We start from the raw sequence: 18,012 nt of genomic DNA, 5'->3' as shown, positions 1-18,012 counted from the left end.
TTGCCTGGGGGTAAGGCCCGCTGAAGCCAATGTTTGTGCTCTTCTTCCAGGGCTGGATTCCGCACGCTTGCCTGGGGGTAAGCCCCGTTGAAGCCAATGTTTGCGCTCTTCTTCCAGGGCTGGATTCCGCACGCTTGCCTGGGGGTAAGCCCCGTTGAAGCCAATGTTTGCGCTCTTCTTCCAGGGCTGGATTCCGCACGCTTGCCTGGGAGTAAGCCCCGTTGAAGCCAATATATGCGCTCTTCTTCCAGGGCTGGATTCTGTACGCTTGCCCCATTGCCCCATTGAAGTAAGTCCCATTAGAAGTCCATATATGCACACTTCTTCCACGGCTGGTTATTCTCTGAAAATATTATCAGGTACATCTCTATTTCCCCCTTTTTAATTTTATTTTAAACTATAATTATAAAAATTAAAATTTTTTTTTAAAAAAACCACTCCCCCCCCAAGATTGCCTATAAATCCTCCTCTGCTTTCATGCACAATGTCGGTTGCAACCAGCAAATACATGCTGTGAGATGTGACAAAACTGTCTGAAGGCAGGATTTAGGGGGTGTTGCTATTTTTATTTAATGTCTATTTATTTAAAGTATTGTATCCCCTCCTCAGACAAAAAGGCTTCCAGAGTGGCTTACATATAATCAGTAAAACAAGACAGTCCCTGCCCTGCAGGCTTACCGTCTAAAAAGACAACATAACAAGGAAAAATAGATGGGGAGGGAAGGCTGGAAAAAATCATGCGTGCAATCCTATAGCCATTACTCAGGAGTAAGCACCATTGAACTCATTGGCACGTCCTTCTGAGTAGACATGCATAGGACTGCACTACACAGAGGAAGATTGTGATTATTTTCAATCTTTGCATTGGTGCTATGTGTTATTTTGGCTTTTATTTTTATTTTTTATTGTAGTTTTAACTTTTAAATTATATTTTATTGTGTTGTATTTTATGATTTTAAATGTTGTGAATTGCCCAGAGAGCTTCAGCTCTGGGCGGAACACAAATGTAATAAATAAAGTATTTCAGCTGGGCTGGTGGAATGGCCCTGCTTGATTACTGTGATGATCAATCTCTTGAGGGTCAGAAGAAGAACCGCCAGCAATATTTATATTTGAAACCAGGAGCAATTTATATTGGCTTCATTCTCGATTGATGCTGGCCTTCTAAATCCCTGCATCAGACTGAGGATCCGTCTAGTTTACCATCCTGTTTCCAACAGAGGACAGCTACGTGCTGATTTTGGAAACTCCCTAGCAAGGCATGAAGATAATCCTTCTCCTGCTGTTGCCTCACCCCCTGGCATTCAGACCTCTGATCCGGGAAGCTCCATCTTGGTGTCATAGCTGCTGTTGATAAACCTACCCTCCACGAACTCGTCTAAATCCCCCAGTGGCAGTTTTATCATTCAATCCAGTTACAGAATTCTGAATCTCAGGGGTATACTGCCCCTGAACCTGGAGGCACCTTAGGCTAATAATAATTGAAATATTGCTACTATCTCATATCCAACAGCTAGAACTATTAACTGGGGCCGGCCCCATCATTATGCAGAGCAAGGTAGCTGCCTCTTAGGAAGCCGATTTGGGGTTCCTTGAAAGTTCAGCCGATGTTTAGTTATTTAATGTATTATTACGGTGGGGTCTTTACTCCCAGGGAGAAGCCCTTGTGAAGTTTTGTATTTCAGGGGTCAAAATAAACTGGTCAGCCTTGGGTGCTATACACCTAGCCTTTGGGGGGTGGGGGGAAATTTGCTGTTTATTTATATTTATTTAATTAAAAATGTATTGGCCACCTTTCGGAGCAGAAGCCCTCCCAAGGTGGCAATAAAATACTTAAAAACAGTTAAAATATTAAAAGTGATAAAATCAAACGCAATAAAATAGCAATAAAAGCCGATAATAAAACCAGCAACAGCAATAACAACAGTCATATCAAGAGAAGCCACAGTAAATTAATACATTTTCAAGGCCTTCTTAAAAGTTTGCAATGATGGAGCATGGCAGACCTCCGATGGCAACATGTTCTGCCTGAGGAAGCAAAAGGTTTTGGCCCAGTCCTACAGGTCTTTCCCAGGGGTAGCCAACGTGGCGCCCAGAGGCGTCAGTGTGCTCTGGGACACTTTTCTCGATGCCCACAATGGTGCCCTATCCCTGCCATTTTTTAAATTAACACATTTTCTTACCAGCTGCTGGGATTGCTGTGAAATAGGTTTCTGTTGGTGCTTAAAACTGTGGGTTCAAAGGAGTTCTTTAGTGCATTGGGGCTCAGACCCCACCTCTGCTTTATACTCAAGTCCCTTGAGCAGGTTACTTGTCCTTTGCCATGCAGCCATTTTGGGGTGGTGCCCATGAGAGTTTCTCATATTGCCTTATGTATCCCAGGTCCAAAAAGGCTGCCTACCCGTCTTACCCATTCCCCCCGAATTAGATAAGACACCACCACAACTTTTTACAATCCATCCTTCACAAAGTGGGTTGTTGTTTTAGATGTAACCAATAGAAAATGCAGACAGTGCAGAAGGAATTGCAAAGATTGCACCCACACGAACACCCCCGTGTAATTTTTATTGCAACGCGGTTAGGGTGCATAAATATTACACAGCCACGCAAACCTTCGTGTAATCTTCATTGTAACCCAATTAGGGTGCAAAATGCTACATACAAATCTTCATGCAATCTGTATTATAATAACCCAACTGCATACATCTCTCTCTCTCTCTCTCTCTCTCTCACACACACACACACACACACACACAGCCTTCTATCCTGCAATCTTCCGCGGTTGGGAAAAGGGCCACGTTGGTACGACAGTTTGGGAAAGGAAGGAGTGAGTGTTTAGGGGTCAGTTTATTTATGGGAAACAACCGTGGTTAGAGCAGGCAATGAGTTGGTGGTCAGTTTGGGGGGCAGTCTTAAAAGCGTGGATAAAAAGGAGTAGGGGAAAACAACCTGTGCAGCACGAGGTGGGGGCATAATTAACGTCGATACTTTATCCCCTAATTATATGCTTATAAATCTAATAAAAAAAATTATAGCAAACTGGTAAACAACACTTGCTAGGCCTAGAAGTAAAGTCTTCTGAATTTATTTATAAGTAAACCTCAGTGAGCTTGTTGAATGTGCAAGATTATGGAAAAATGGATCCCCCTTCTTCCCCTAGTAAACACACTAAGTAGGCCTAGGGAGGAGGTTACACTTAATTTACTAAGGGCGCAATCCTATGCATGTTTAGGCAGAAAAAACTCGCTGGGGAATGCTGGGAATTATAGGCATTTTTTCTGTCTAAACATGCATAGGATTGCGCCGTAAATATACTTGGGATTGTTGAGGGGTGTGTGTGTATAAATATGTTTTGAAGACGGGGTTTCTCCCCCAACCCACCAATTGGTGTTTAACCCCCATTGCTTGGTTATGGTCCAATCAAAGCTGGATTAATCCGCGGTAAACGGGGGACCAGGAATTTAGTTCCTTGGATTCGAAACTAGACTTTCAGTAGGGTGAACACATGGAAGTTTACGGGGAAGTCAGTCCCATGAGGCCAATGAGACTTACTCCCTGGACAGTGTGCGGCAGTTCTATTTAAAAAGCGGTGGTGAGGGGTTAATGTTGACTCCTTGCCATACTCCCAAAGTGAGGCGAGTCCTAAACGCGTCTGAATTCTCTCTTAACCAGGGAAAGCGGTCCAGGCGCCGTCTGCTCCCTGTCCAGTGAAGCGGCGTGTCCTGAAGGAGGAATCCCCCGAAGCTCATTCGACGTGTGCAGAACGGGAACTACACCGAAGTGAAGATGCTTCTTAAAAAGGGTAAGGGCCGCATTGGTGTGGCGAGATCTTTGCATCTTGGGTTGTTGGAATGCAGGAAGCAGCTAATGATAATAATAATAATAATAATGGGAGACCATTTTTGGTGCCATAAGAAATTGCCTCTTCATTTGCTCCTGCAAAAGGGATGCAGCGTGGCGAAGGGCGCCCGCCCCTTGATGAAGCTCTTTGACCTTTGCATTGATTCCAAACCGCAAATTTTGCAAACTGCAGGATAAATCTGCCACCATTTCTCTCTCGTGCATGCAACGGAGACAAGTTTTTGTCCCTGGAGGATCAGACAAATGCATATAGAAGCTGTTGGCGCGCCGGTTAGGAGGCGTTGAGCATGACCGCCAAATCCTGCCTCTATGTAGGGGGCCGTGTGCCTCCGAGAGCGCAGGCGACAAAGGACAGGCTCCCTTTGCAAACTGTACGGACGCTGCCGGTGGCCCGTTGTGGAAACAAGCGTGCTGGAGTAGGGCTGGAATCCTGCGCAGATTTGCATGGGAATAAACATGCGCTTGGCCTTTTCCAGTTCAAGGATCTTATCTTACTTGCTGCTGGAGGCGCTAGACGTGGGTCTTACTCCCAAGTAAGCGTGCCTAGGATAAATTAATGCAGCCGGGACACACACACACACACCCCCATTGACAAAGGCAGAAAAAAACTAAATTTTAAAAAGATTTGTTTTTGAGAGAAAGCTTGGATAGGGCAGTTTACTTTCTTTCCTTGTGCGATGTCATCGCATTGAGTTATTGTATTAACTGTGTTGCTTGTGAATAATAACGAAAATATATAGAACGGAATAAACCTCATAAGCGTCAATGAAGGAAAGAAGCACAGGGGCGTTAACTATGCTAATAAGGAGGCGTGGGCCTGCGCCGGTCTTCAGCGTCGTTTTGCAACGGAGGAAATTAAAAGTTTTACTAATTTCACCTGGGATGCAGGCGGAGCGGCGGGCATCAAGCTGTGATAACAGGTGGCGCGCTGTCTTTTCGTGAGAAATACGGGGGACGGCGGGGAGAAGAAAGAAATTGGCCAGAGGCCTTGTCATTCTTGCAGCCTCCCGTAACTTGGGGAGCTAAGAGCGCCCCCCTGGGGTCTACGGGGAGCGACGTGAGATTAAGACTATACTTTCAGGGATCATTTCTATAGTGTCAAACTAGAGAAGTGCGTTTGAAAGTGGTCGGTCGAGCGAACCACGAGGAGGAGTCAAAGTGTTCTCTTCTGAGCGCGAAGCGAGCGGGCGGTGCTGCATTCATGCAGCTGCTGCCTGTTATTGATGACCGTTCTGGCTTCCTTGTTACAAGGAGGTTGGAGGGAGAGAACACAGGCTGAGTGGCTCGCTCTTACTTTTTTTTTAATGGTTTAAAAATAGAATTTAATTATTTCGTTAAGGGCACAGTTTTGTCTGTATTTCAGTCAGATATTGTAGGATATTTTTCTTTTTCAGAACTAGGGAAGTAAACACAGTTAATGAAGGCACGTTACTGTTAGTTTCGCACTTGGTGAAATAAAGCAATAGGAATAATTTCTTATGTTTATATGCTGCCTTTTTTCTCTTCTAAGGATCTCAAGGTGACTTATATCCTTCTCCATTTTATTCTCTCAACAATCCTGTGAGGTCAGGTAGGATGCGGATCATGGTTGAGTGAGGACTAGAACCACGACCTCCCAAGTTAGAGAAAGTATTTTTCTCTACATATCTCATCTCGTTTGTGTCCCTTGTTGAATGTTTTCCTCTTCTATGTATTTTTCTTCTGATGCAGTAGACATTACTTATGAAAACCAGTGCATGTTAGTTTTAAGGTGCCACAAGACCCTTTGTAGCTCCCGCTACAACAAAGTAACAGGGTTGTTCCTCTGGAAATTATTATGTTTTTTATATCTCAAATCCATTTTGTGTCCCCATTTAATATTACCCACTTTTATGCATTTCTCTTTTTCAGTGTTTGATATTCTCAGTGTTTATTAACTTTAACTAATTTCTGTTTTGCTTTCTGCCAGGGTAATTGGGCTTATGAATATAAAAGTGTTTATATTGGGAGGCTGCAATCCTGTGCTCACTTACTTGGGAGCAAGCCCCATTGAATGTCAAGGGTCTTCTGAGTAGACATGTATAGGACTGCACTTTTAAGCCTCTTGCAGCAAAACTGACAGTCATCTAGCACCTTAAGAACTATCAGTCCAAGTCCTGAGCGTACTCATAAGTGAGCCCCATTCTACTCAAAAGGCACATAGGATTGCAGCCTAACTCATTTTATTGTGGCATCAACCAGGTGTGGGGAACCTGTGATCTTCCAGATGGTGTCAGACTGCACCTCCCATCAGCCCTAGCCAGCAGAGCTAATAGGGATGATGGGTGTTACCCATCATGTTCCTCCTTCCTGGCCTAAACTTCTGTGGAGTAGAGCCCACTTCATAACTTCAAGATAAAACAGGTTTCCACTGAGATAGCTGCATTGAGGGGAGTGGCCGGTAGCTAAGTGGGTGGAGCACATGATTTATATGCCGAAGATCGAAAGGCTAGTCCCCTGCTTGTAATCCAAGGATGGTTCTATGCCGAACGCGTACTTTTAAAAGTGTTTCTCAAAGGAAATTCTCCACGGCAGATTGCATAGTATTTGGTTGCTGGATCCCACAAAGACAATGGGTGAGCTAGAAAGGTGGTTGCTGTGGCTTTTAAAGTGGGGTGGAAGACCCAGGCTGGAGAGTCGAGCAACTTTTCATTAAGACTATACTTTCAGGGATCATTTCTATAGTGTCAAACTAGAGAAGTGCATTCAGAAGTGGTTGGTTGAGCAAACCATGAGGAGGACTCAAACTGTTCTCTTCTGAGCACAAAGTGAGTGGGCAGTGCTGCAGTCATGCAGTTGCTGTCTGCTATTGGTGACTGTTTTGGTTTCCTTATTTTAAGGAGGTTGGAGGGAGAGAATACAGACTTGAGTGGATCGCTCTTTTTTTTAATGGTTTAAAAATAAAGTTTAATTAGCTTTGGTTAGGGCGCAGTTCCACATGCATTTAGATAAGACTTGTTCAATTTTTTTTCTAAGCATGCATGCAGTTGCACCCTTATTGTCTCCTGTGTGTTTGGGGAAGTAAGCAGTGTTTATGAAAGTTTGTGCTTCGTTTTTAGGGTATCACAAAACTCTTTGTTGCTCTTGCTGCAACAAAGTAGCATGGTTGCTCCACTGGAAATTTATATTTTTTTTCCATATCTCTAATTCATTTTGTTTAATGTTTTCCACTTTTATGTATTTCTCTTTGTTTTTCAATGTTTCATATTCTAAAGAGGTTAGAGGGAGAGAACACAGACTGAGTGGCTTTCTTTCTAAAATGTTAAAAAAGGTGGGATTGTAGAATGAGATGTTTAGGCTTTGATTATTAGTTTTAAAAGGTTGTTTTGATAGAGCACTCTTTAGTCTTCAAAATTTTGTTGTTCAGTCGTTCAGTTGTGTCCAACTGTTCATGACCCCATGGACCATAGCACGCCAGGCCTTCCTGTCCTGCGCTCTCTCCCGGAGCGTTCTCAAGTTCATATTCATTGCATCGGTGATGCTATCTAGCCATCTCATACTCTGCCATCCCTTCTCCTTTTGCCTTCAGTCTTTCCCAGCATCAGGGTCTTTTCCAGAGAGTTTTCTCTTCGTATTAGGTGGCCAAAATATTTGAGCTTCAGCATCTGTCCTTCCAATGAGCACTCAGGGTTGATTTCCTTTAGGATTGACCGATTTGACCTCCTTGCAGTCCAGGGGACTCGTAAGAGTCTTCTCCAGCACCACAGTTCGAAAGCATCAATTCTTTGGCGCTCAGCCTTCCTTATAGTCCAGCTCTCTCAGCCATACGTTACTACTGGGAAAGCCATAGCTTTGATTAGACGGACCTTTGTTGGCAAGGTGATGTCTCTGCTTCTTACTATGCTGTCTGGGTTTGCCATAGCTTTCCTCCCAAGGAGCAAGCGTCTTTTAATTTCATGGCTACATTCACCGTCTGCGGTGATCTTGGAGCCCAAGAAAGTAAAATCTGTCACTGCTTCCATTTCTTCCCCTTCTATATGCCAGGAAGTGATGGGGCCAGATGCCATGATCTTAGTTTTTGTAATGTTGAGTTTCAAACCAGCTTTTGCACTCTCCTCTTTCACCCTCAACAAGAGGCTCTTGAGATCCTCTTCGCTTTCTGCCATTAGGGTGGTATCGTCTGCATATCGGAGGTTGTTGATAATTCTCCCGGCAATCTTAATTCCGACCTGTGATTCATCCAACCCGGCGTTACTCATGATGTACTCTGCATATAAGTTAAATAAGCAGGGTGACAATATGCAGCCTTGTCGTACTCCTTTCCCAATTTTGAACCGCTCGGTTGTTTCATGTCTGGCTCTTACTGTTGCTTCTTGACCCTCGTACAGGTTTCTCAGGAGACAGGTAAGGTGGTCTGGTACTCCCATCACTTTAAGAATTTGCCACAGTTTGTTGTGATCCACACAATCAAAAGCTTTACCATAGTCAATGAAGCAGAAATAGACATTTTTCTGGAATTCTCTTGCTTTCTCCATGATCCAGCGAATGTTGGCGATTTGATCTCTAGTTCCTCTGCCTGTTCGAAACCCACCTTGTACTTCCGGTAGGTCTCGGTTCACATACTGCTGAAGCCTAGCTTGTAGGATTTTGAGCATCACCTTGCTGGCATGTGAAATGAGCGCAATTGTGCGGTAGTCTGAACACTGTTTGGCGTTGCCCTTCTTTGGAATTGGAATGTAAACTGACCTTTTCCAGTCTTGCGGCCATTGTTGAGTGTTCCAAATTTGTTGGCATATTGAATGCAGCACTTTAACAGCATCATCTTTTAGGATTTTAAATAGCTCAGCTGGAATACTGTCATCTCCGCTAGCTTTGTTGTTAGTAATGCTTCTTAAGGCCCACTTGACTTCGCTCTCTAGGATGTCCGGCTCAAGTTCAGAGACCGCACTATCATGGCTATCAGGGACATTCAGATCTTTCCTGTATAGTTCTTCTGTGTATTCTTTCCACCTCTTCTTAATCTCATCTGCTTCTGTTAGGTCCCTGCCTTCTTTGTCCTTTATCATGCCCGTCTTTGCACAAAACGTTCCCTTGAGATCTCCGATTTTCTTGAAGAGATCTCTAGTCTTTCCCATTCTGTTGTTTTCCTCGATTTCTTTGCATTGTTCATTGAAGAAGGCCTTCTTGTCTCTCCTTGCTGTTCTCTGGAACTCTGCATTCAGTTGGGTATATCTTCCCCTTTCTCCCTTGCTTTTCGCTTCCCTTCTTTCGTCAGCTACTTGTAAAGCCTCATCAGACAGCCACTTGGCTTTCTTGCCTTTCTTTTTCTTTGGGATGGATTGAGTTGCTGCCTCCTGAATAATGTTACGGACCTCCGTCCATAGTTCCTCAGGCACTCTGTCTATCAGGTCTAATCCCTTAAATCTATTCCTCACCTCCACTGTATATTCATAAGGGATATGGTTGAGGTCATACCTGAATGGTTTAGAGGTTTTCCCTCCGTTCTTCAATTTAAGCCAAAATTTTGCAACAAGAAGGTCCTGATCTGAGCCACAGTCAGCTCCAGGTCTTGTTTTTACTGACTGTATGGAGCTTCTCCATCTTTGGCTGCAAAGGACATAATCAATCTGATTTCGATATTGACCATCTGGTGATGTCTATGTGTAGAGTCGTCTCTTGTGCTGTTGGAAGAGAGTGTTTGCTATGATCAGCGTGTTCTCTTGGCAAAACTCTATTAGCTTTTGTCCCGCTTCATTTTGTACACCAAGGCCATGCCTGCCTGTTATCCCGGTGATTTCTTGACTTCCTACTTTAGCATTCCAATCCCCTATGATGAAGAGGACATCTTTTTTTGGTGTTAGTTCTAGAAGGTGTTGTAGGTCTTCATAGAACCGATCAACCTCAGCTTCTTCGGCATCAGTGGTTGGGGCATAGACTTGAATTACTGTGATGTTGAATGGTTTGCCTTGGATTCGTACTGAGATCATTCTATCATTTTTAAAATTGTACCTCAGTACTGCTTTTCCCACCCTTTTGTTGACTATGAGTGCTACTCCATTTCTTCTAAGGGATTCTTGCCCACAATAGTAGATACGATGGTCACCTGAATTAAATTCGCCCATGCCTGTCCATTTTAGTTCTCTGATTCCCAAGATGTCGATGTTCAGTCTTGCCATCTCATGTCTGACCACCTCCAGCTTACTTTGATTCTCTGATCTTACATTCCAGATTCCTCAACAATATTGTTCTTTACAGCATCGGATTTTCTTTTCACCACCAGACACATCCACAGCCTGAATGTCTTTTCGGCTTTGGCCCAGCCGCTTCACTCTTTCTGGCGCTACTTGGAAATTCCCTCTGCTCTTCCCCAGTAGTATATTGGGCACCTTCCGACCTGAGGGGCTCATCTTCCGGCGTCATCTCTTTTAGCCTTGTGATACGTTCCATGGGGTTTTCTTGGCAAGAATACTGGAGTGGGTTGCCATTTCCTTCTCCAGTGGACCACATTTTGTCAGAACTCTCTGCCATGACCTGTCCGTCTTGGGTGGCCCTGCACAGCATAGCTTATGGCTTCACTGAGTTACGCAAGCCCCTTCGCCACAACAAGGCAGTGATCCATGAAGGGGAGTGTTCAAAATACACTGAAGGAAAGGTTCCTCCTGTGCAAGCACCGAGTCATTGCTGACTCCTAGAGGGACGCCGCTTTCCCTGGCGTTTTCGTGGCAGACTATAGCGGGGTGGGGGGGTTGCCATTGCCTTCCCCAGTCATGACTACCTTTCCCCCAGCAAGCTGGGTACTCATTTTACCGACCTTGGAAGGCTGAGTCGACCTGAGCCTGCTACCTGGGACCCAGCTTCTGCTGGGATCGAACTCAGGTCGTGGGGAGAGTTTCGGTTGCAATACTGCCGCCTACCACTCTATGCCACACGAGGCTCCAAAATACATTACCTTGGTAGAAATCCTTACAACAGCCCAGTAAGGGAGGCCATCAGCTTTGTCCTGATAGTGCATCTGGGTTGGCTGCTGGTGGGAAACTATGTGATAAGCGTTTGGTCTGATCCAGGAGTGCTCTTCTTGCTGCAGGCACTCAGAGCGGCTAGCCAGATGTGGCCCGAGCATGTCCCCTGGAGTCCGCCTGGTCAGTGTCTCCCAGTCTCTGCAGTACGGTGTGATAAAATTGTTGGCCTACAATGGCTTTTAAGGATTTCCACCAAGGTAATGTATGTAATGTGCAACGTCAAGACTTCGGACTGCAGTAGATAACTTACTCCCAGGTAAGTGTACACAGGGTTGAAGTGAGCATTGAACCAGGGACTGATTTCTTTTCGCCTGCCTGCCTGCCTGCTCTTTTAACAAGATCCTTTGTGTGTTTACTTAGGAGTAAGGCTCTGGCTGCAAAGATCCTGAAAGCTTTTGCCGGCAGACTGTGGCAGCCACACAATTAAGCTGTATCCGCTTGTGGGAACGACGTCAGGAGGCCACGTGGCTTGAAAGAGCCAGTGAGCGAACTGAAGGCAAGCCTGTTCCAGGAAGAATCGGGTGGAAATGTGATTGGCTGATTGGGTCTCCTATGCAAATCAAAAGCCAGGGGGCTTATGGTCCTCTGCGGGTTCTTGGGCAAATGGAATTTTTAAAAGCATTTCTCAAAATAAATTCTCTATGGGAGACTTCAAGCCTATAGTTTTTGTTCGTGTGAATGAATCCCGCAAAGTCAGCGGGCGGGCTAGGAAGCTGGTTGCTGTAAACTGCAGAACAGGGTGGAAGACCCAGGCTGGGGAGCAGAGCAACTGTTTGGTAAGACTATACTTTCAGGGATCATTTCTATAGTGTCAAACTAGAGAAGTGCGCTTGAAAGTGGTCGGTCGAGCGAACCACGAGGAGGAGTCAAAGTGTTCTCTTCTGAGCGCGAAGCAAGTGGGCAGTGTTGCATTCATGCAGCTGCTGCCTGCTATTGATGACCGTTCTGGCTTCCTTGTTATAAGGAGGTTGGAGGGAGAGAACACAGGCTGAGTGGCTCGCTCTTACTTTTTCAAGATAGTTCAAAAATAAAATCATTCTTTTAAGTTGGGTTATTTTGTTATCTCTATTTTTAATGTACTGTCTTGTATTTTTTTGGTTTTAATAATACAAATAATCTTTTCCCAACTTAATTCTTCAACTTTGAAGACTTCAATTCCTGTCATCCCTAGCCAGCATGGCAACCAGTTGAGAATTGGACTTGCAGGCTGGGGATGATAGGGGTTCTAGTTTGATATGTCTGGAGGGTGCCACCATTTGTTGAATGCTTTCAGTTTTAACGTTTTTGTTTTCAGTGAGTATAATTAGGCTTACAAATAGAAAAACAAAGTATTTTCAGCAGCAAAACCAAGATTAAAGGTGCAATCCTATGCAGGTTTAGAGAGAAAAAACGTCCTACAACTCCCAGCATTCCCCAGCTATCCATGCACCCTAACTTCCCATTCTTTGCCTTACACTACCATCCGGTGGTCAATTACACAACAAAGACTATGTCATAACAATTCAACAGTGTAATTTATGCAACAGGATCACAGGAAGCAATCATATAGTGACCAGGTTTGCACAGTCATGGAGGGAAAATAAGCCACCCAGCATGTGCCCATCACACGCTGCCTAATTAGCATAATTACCTTCCCCGGGTGCAGGTTATGACATTCAAACCTGGCCAGGGTAGTTACACTAATTAGGCAGCTCGTGACTGGCATGTGCAGGGAGCCTCTGCAATTGTGCAGACCCACCCGTTGTCAGAAGATTGGTCCATTTAGCTCCATTTTGTCTGTTCTGGCTAGAAGCAGCTCTTCAGGGTTCCAGATACATAAGGTGTTTCTTACCACCTGCCAGGCCTGTAGCCAGTGTGTGTGTGTGTGTGTGTGCGTGTGCGTGCGCGTGCCAGAAGCATTGGGGGGGGGTGTTATCTGGTCTGCAGACCTTTTAAAGACAAAACTCTAAACTGTTTTTTATTTAACCCTTATTTTTGCAGCCATACTGCAATTTATGTACATTCAAACGTTTTCACTAAGCAACTTCAATTGTCATGTTCTTGCCACGAACTAACAAAAAGTAAAAAATGAAGAATAACCCACCAGTAGAAAATCAAGAATAAGCTACAACGTGAATATTCTTATTATACCCACCCTCTGGAAAACTCTCCTGTAACTTAAGCCTGTTATTTCATGTCCTACAGTCTTGGATGACAGAGGACAGGTTGTGGCCCTCTTCTGTGTGACAATGCTTTAGGTACTTGAAAATGCTGTCATACCCCCCCTCTGTCTTCTCAAGGCTAAAGATACTCAGTTCCTTCAATCTTTCCTTGTAGGACTTAGTTCCTGGTGCCCTGATCATCTTCGTTGCCTTCTCTGAACTTGTTCCAATTTATCTGAATCCTTAAAATATGTGTAGAAACAGAGTAGAGTAGAACTATCACTTCCCATGATTTTGAAACTATACTTTTGTTGATGCACCTGAAATTACATTTGCCTTTTTTGCAGCCACATCACACTGCTGCCTCATGTTCATCTTGTGATTGACTACAACTCCAGGATCCTTTGTACACGTACTATTGCCAAGCCAGGTATCCCCCATCTTATACCTGTGCATTTTATTTCTTTTTTCTAAACGAAAAGCTGTGCACATCTCTGTTAAATTTCATTCTGTTATTTTCTGCTCAGTCTTCTAACCTCGCAAGATCATTTTGATTTTTTTCCTGTCTTCTAATGTATTAGCTATCCCACCCAATTTTGTGTTATCTGCAAATTTGATAAGCATTCACTCACCCCCCCACTCCCTGCCATCTTTGAACTCTGCTTCCTGTTGGGTTTTCCTGCCATGGAATCCTACTTATTAGTGCTCTGAGTTTATTAAAATCAGCTTTCCTGAAGTCCAAGGGAGTTTACACACATGTTTTGATGGTGGTTCATGGTCAGCAGATACACATGCTTTCTTGGCATTTCAAAAATGTTGTTGAAAATAGTATCATTTTGCATTTCTCGTAACTGCCCCGTAATACAGTCAATATGTTTCAGTGCTGCCTCGATATCCAGATTCTTGTGTTTGAACAGTGATGTTACAGGTTTAAGATATCCCAGTACTTCTAGCAAAATTTCAGGAAGAAAGGGAAAAGAAAGACTTCAGTTTTTAGATGACATAATTTTTTGTAAGATTGTTGTGAGGAGGAGGTGGGGAAGTGACAAACCTTATATGCTCCCTTGATCTTGGAGGGGGGTGGGGGGGGAGAGAGGGAGAGAGATGCAATAAATCAAAGGTGCACAACTTCGCTCCCCTGCTGCAATGATCCTGATACAAGTTGCTCTTTCCTCACTCCTAGCAGCAGCAGGAAAGAGTGATATATATGAAATAGGCATGAAATTGTTGGGGGAATTTGGTGGCGGCAGGGGAGTCAGGATACTTGTAGGGAGGGGTGTGCATCTAAGGCCCTGCAACTGCCTAAGTACACTTTGAACTATTGGAAATGTATTTTTGTAAGATAATGACCTCTTTCTGGTATAGGTTCATGGGCATGGTCTGCTGCCACCGAATACCTGTTGCTGCGTACACCGATGGTAATAATTGCGCTATGGGCCAGCTGTGGAGAAAGCCGTTCCTCTCACACCTGAGATACTGGATTTAAGAGTACACAGACTGGGTTTAAGAGTACACAGATGCAACCCACTTGACTGATTATGCATTTGGCACGCGCAAGTTCCTTCACTCGCTCCCCCAAGCCGATCTCAGACTAAAAACATGAATCCCACCGCCCAGTCCTGGGCTCTTCATATGAACATCCCTCCCCCTCATAAACAGCATCTTGGGTTTTGTTTGGTTTGTAAAATAAATGAATCTTCAGCCAACGATGACAGAGAATAACTTAAACTTAAGTCGTGGCCCAGTCGTGTGAGGATGTCGGTTGCCTTCCTCCCTGCCTCACACTGCACAATGAAAATGGTGATCTGGTCCCTGCCCATTTCTGCTGCTTTTCAGAAAGAATAAACATTAGGGAGAACATGGCCCATCTAAAGGCGCAGTTATGGGACAGAAAGCATCAGCCCTGTGAAAGGTGACTCAGTGGCAGTGGCAGCATATCAATGGTAGGCATGGTTGGGCATTTGCCAAAGGCCCACAGCCCAGCAGGGGCCCACTCACACGAGTCCCCTGGAGTTGCTCCAGCTCCTCACCATTGCAACCTGTTCGTTCACCTTCCTCTCGCTCTGGCCCAGACAATGGAGAAGGAGACGCACCAGATGCCACTGCCTACTTGCTCGCTGGCTCTGCCTGTGAAGCAAACAAGTGGCAGTAATGATGAGAAAGAGGAGGACCACCAAGAGCAGCTCCTGTGGCAGTGGCAGTGGGAAGGCAGACGCATAGAGGGAATGGGCCTCTCGAAGGTGTCCTGCGCAAGGGCCCTCGAAAACCTGGAGCCAGCACTGCTTAATGGAGTCAAAGGTCTCCCCCCAAAACACCCAGTCCCTGTCTCCCAGTGGTGTTTTGCACAAAGGAAACCAACAGTGGCTTGGACAGTTCCCCCAGTGCTGGAGAGAAGGTGGAAGCAAATTTGATTGCGCGGCAGTTTGTGGCCTTGCTGACAAAATCCTCCATCGACGGGAAGGGAATGCTCAGGACTAGCGTTGCCATCCATGCAGTGCTCTCCGTCCAACGTTGCGATCCAAATAAAACAAATACTAATAAATTGATGCAAGTTAAAATGAATGAAAGAGAACAAGTAATTTAAAATATGCTGAATTAAAGCCACAAAAAGGCAAAAACAGAAAAGGAGGGGGGAAACTATTTTGAAAAGGGAATAAAAACAAAACCCTACGACATGCTCAGTGGAAGGTTCAAATTTGTTGAAGATTTCTTCCACTCCTCCCTTCATTTTAATATTTCTGTGGTGCATTTGGTTCTATGGTGTGTCTGTGGCTCCCTTCAAGGATAGAGTCCTGTGTCAAATGCAGTTTTTAGAGGTTCCCCTGAAGGACAGCCCTTTAAGGGGCAAGAGCAGGCTCTTGCAGATAGGGAGGACCCGTGTGCATCATTTACTAAAAAAAGAATGTAGAGAGCCTCCTTGTTTCCATAGAGGAAAAATAATATTTTCCGGACAGCCACAGGCAGGAATAGTGGGGGAAACCACACTGCGGCATTTCATATTGGCAGCTCTTAGTATGGACACATGAAACGCAAGAGTTTTGCCTCAACCAAATTCAGGTTTGCCACTGCGTTACGTATGAGAAGAACCTACGAAATCCAGAAGTGGAAGTAATAATTGGGAGAAAGTGAGGGGAATAAGATTTAGTCTGCACACACGATTTCTGGGATTTTCCTGGGAGGAAGGTCCAGTGCAGGCAGAAACACCAGCAATCTCCTAACCATGGTGTGGGTGTGTGGCCTAGGTGCGTCGACAATCTAGCCTGCACAAATTAGGCCCCTCGCTTCCCTGCTTTGTGTTAACTATGGTGCAGTGTTATGCTTGCATTGCTGCTGATAACAATATTTAATGCTAAATGCTAACCATGGTTCATTTTTAAACCAGGGACTGAAACTATTGTTGGAAAGGGGGAAATGATTTCCCAGTCCTCTGTTTGCCTATTGCAGTAGCTAATTAGCAGGCAGAAGGGCAGTGCTTAACTCTCCTCCCACCCCCAATTTTCCCTTGCAAATATTCCCCATGTCATTTCAATTCTGCTTCCTTGCTGCTGGGTCAGTGTACTCCAGTTTATTGAACGTTGCTTTTTGTGATTTCAACCTTTTCTTTCTATTCTTTTAGTTATTTGTGTTTTAATAGCATGTACACCGCTTTAGGGGCTTATGGCCGAAAAGCAGCATATAAAATAAACTTTTAACTAAGCAACTGAGTCCTGCAAAAATTGTCAGATGTGATCTTTTTAAAAAGATGCTCCTACCTAAAGTGTGAATATGGCACACTGGTGTTTGAAAACACAAGACCCCAGAACAGCTTTGTCCAAGCTGGTGCATTCTGCATGTGTTGGCCTACAGTTCCCATTATCCCCGGCCAGTATGAACAAACTCTGGAGTCCAATTAAGTGTCAGGCGTAGTTCTCTCTCACTCTCAGCAGATAGATGTAAAATTTATTTAGTGCTACTGCTGAGCAACAGCGAAAGTATTTCAACTCTAGGGAAAAGAACCCAACCTGCTAAACTTAAGTCAAATTAATGATTTGTTTTCCCATTTCAGCTGCTTCCTTTGTACTTTTCCGTCTCTTCAAAGTCTTGCTGGTCCAAAGGCTGCGATCAGCCATGCACTTGTTCGGTGTTGTTTCTTCCAGCTCTCGGTTGTTGGAATCTGCTTGCTCAAGAACTGCTGGCAAAAACAGCTCAAATGTAAATGTCAAGGAAGAGACAAAGTAGTTAAAAGATATTCCAGACTGTTCTTGCCAACAATTACTTTAGCTGGTTTCAAAATCTGGCAGTGATCCCCCCGTGCTTTCTTATTTCAACCTGCATCCTCTATCAAAAAGGAAATTTTGCTTAGCTTTTCTTAAAAGCAGGCTTCCATACACATGATTGGAGCTGCAGGCATAACTTAGATGTGAATCTCGAGAAGCACTGAAGATGCAGTATAAGACATCCAGGGCTAAGGGATAGAGCTTATACTCTGTAGGGATGGCGGAGAATTCCGCCACGGATTTCAGTGAGGCCGAATGCACTGGCATTCGGGCCCCCGAAATCTGTGGCGGAACCGCCTCCCACCCCGCGGAATCCCCCCGGAATGAAACTCACCTGGGGCTGCGGCGGCGGCAGCTGGTCTTTCGGCCGGCTGCTGTTGCCGCCATTTGCATCCTGCCAAGCTGCTGTGATAGGCTTCATAAGTATTTACGTAGCCTATGACGGCCAAGAACAGGGACACAAATGGCAGCCACTACGCCATTTGCGTGGCTGCCTTTACCGTGATAGGCTATGTAAATACTTACGTAGCCTATCACGGCAGCCTGGCTGGACACAAATGGTCGCAGCAGCCCGGCTGCGGCCGGCCCTGGCCAGCGGCTCTGCGGAGCTGGCCAGGGATGATTCCGGGGGGAGGGACGGAGCGCCTCCCCCCCACCGCGGAAGCCCCACAACAGAACAGGGTAAGGGATTCGTACATCCCTAGTACTCTGCATGCAGGAAGTCCCAGGCTCAATTCCCAGCATCTCCAGGTAGGATTAGGAAACACTCGTCTGAAA

General features: G+C 44.9%; 1 long non-coding RNA gene and 3 other non-coding genes across 9 annotated transcripts; all 4 read left to right on the top strand.

Annotated features, from left to right (window-relative positions):
• The first annotated feature begins 50 nt into the window (after positions 1–50).
• Positions 51–16,690, top strand: LOC146334880 (uncharacterized). 6 transcript variants are annotated; one of them, XR_014786159.1, is made up of 6 exons: positions 3,472–3,562; positions 3,673–3,802; positions 10,904–11,094; positions 11,199–11,334; positions 13,327–13,409; positions 14,345–16,690. It is a non-coding gene; the product is annotated as an uncharacterized LOC146334880 (long non-coding RNA). The 6 variants fall into 6 exon arrangements; XR_014786158.1 differs by lacking the exons at positions 3,472–3,562; positions 10,904–11,094 and adding an exon at positions 51–289; XR_014786157.1 differs by lacking the exons at positions 3,472–3,562; positions 10,904–11,094 and adding an exon at positions 2,815–2,963.
• On the top strand, positions 4,927–5,145 carry LOC146334883 (small nucleolar RNA U3). Its single transcript, XR_014786210.1, has one exon. It is a non-coding gene; the product is annotated as a small nucleolar RNA U3 (small nucleolar RNA).
• Positions 6,534–6,753, top strand: LOC146334882 (small nucleolar RNA U3). The gene has a single exon (XR_014786211.1). It is a non-coding gene; the product is annotated as a small nucleolar RNA U3 (small nucleolar RNA).
• LOC146334881 (small nucleolar RNA U3) lies at positions 11,617–11,835 on the top strand. The gene has a single exon (XR_014786209.1). It is a non-coding gene; the product is annotated as a small nucleolar RNA U3 (small nucleolar RNA).
• Positions 16,691–18,012: the final 1,322 nt, after the last annotated feature.

This window comes from Heloderma suspectum, chromosome 16, assembly GCF_057233095.1.
Source record: "Heloderma suspectum isolate Gila_16-S chromosome 16, 16-S_ref, whole genome shotgun sequence".
In the NCBI taxonomy this organism is placed as follows: domain Eukaryota; kingdom Metazoa; phylum Chordata; class Lepidosauria; order Squamata; family Helodermatidae; genus Heloderma; species Heloderma suspectum.
This window is presented reverse-complemented; position numbering and strand designations above follow the sequence as displayed.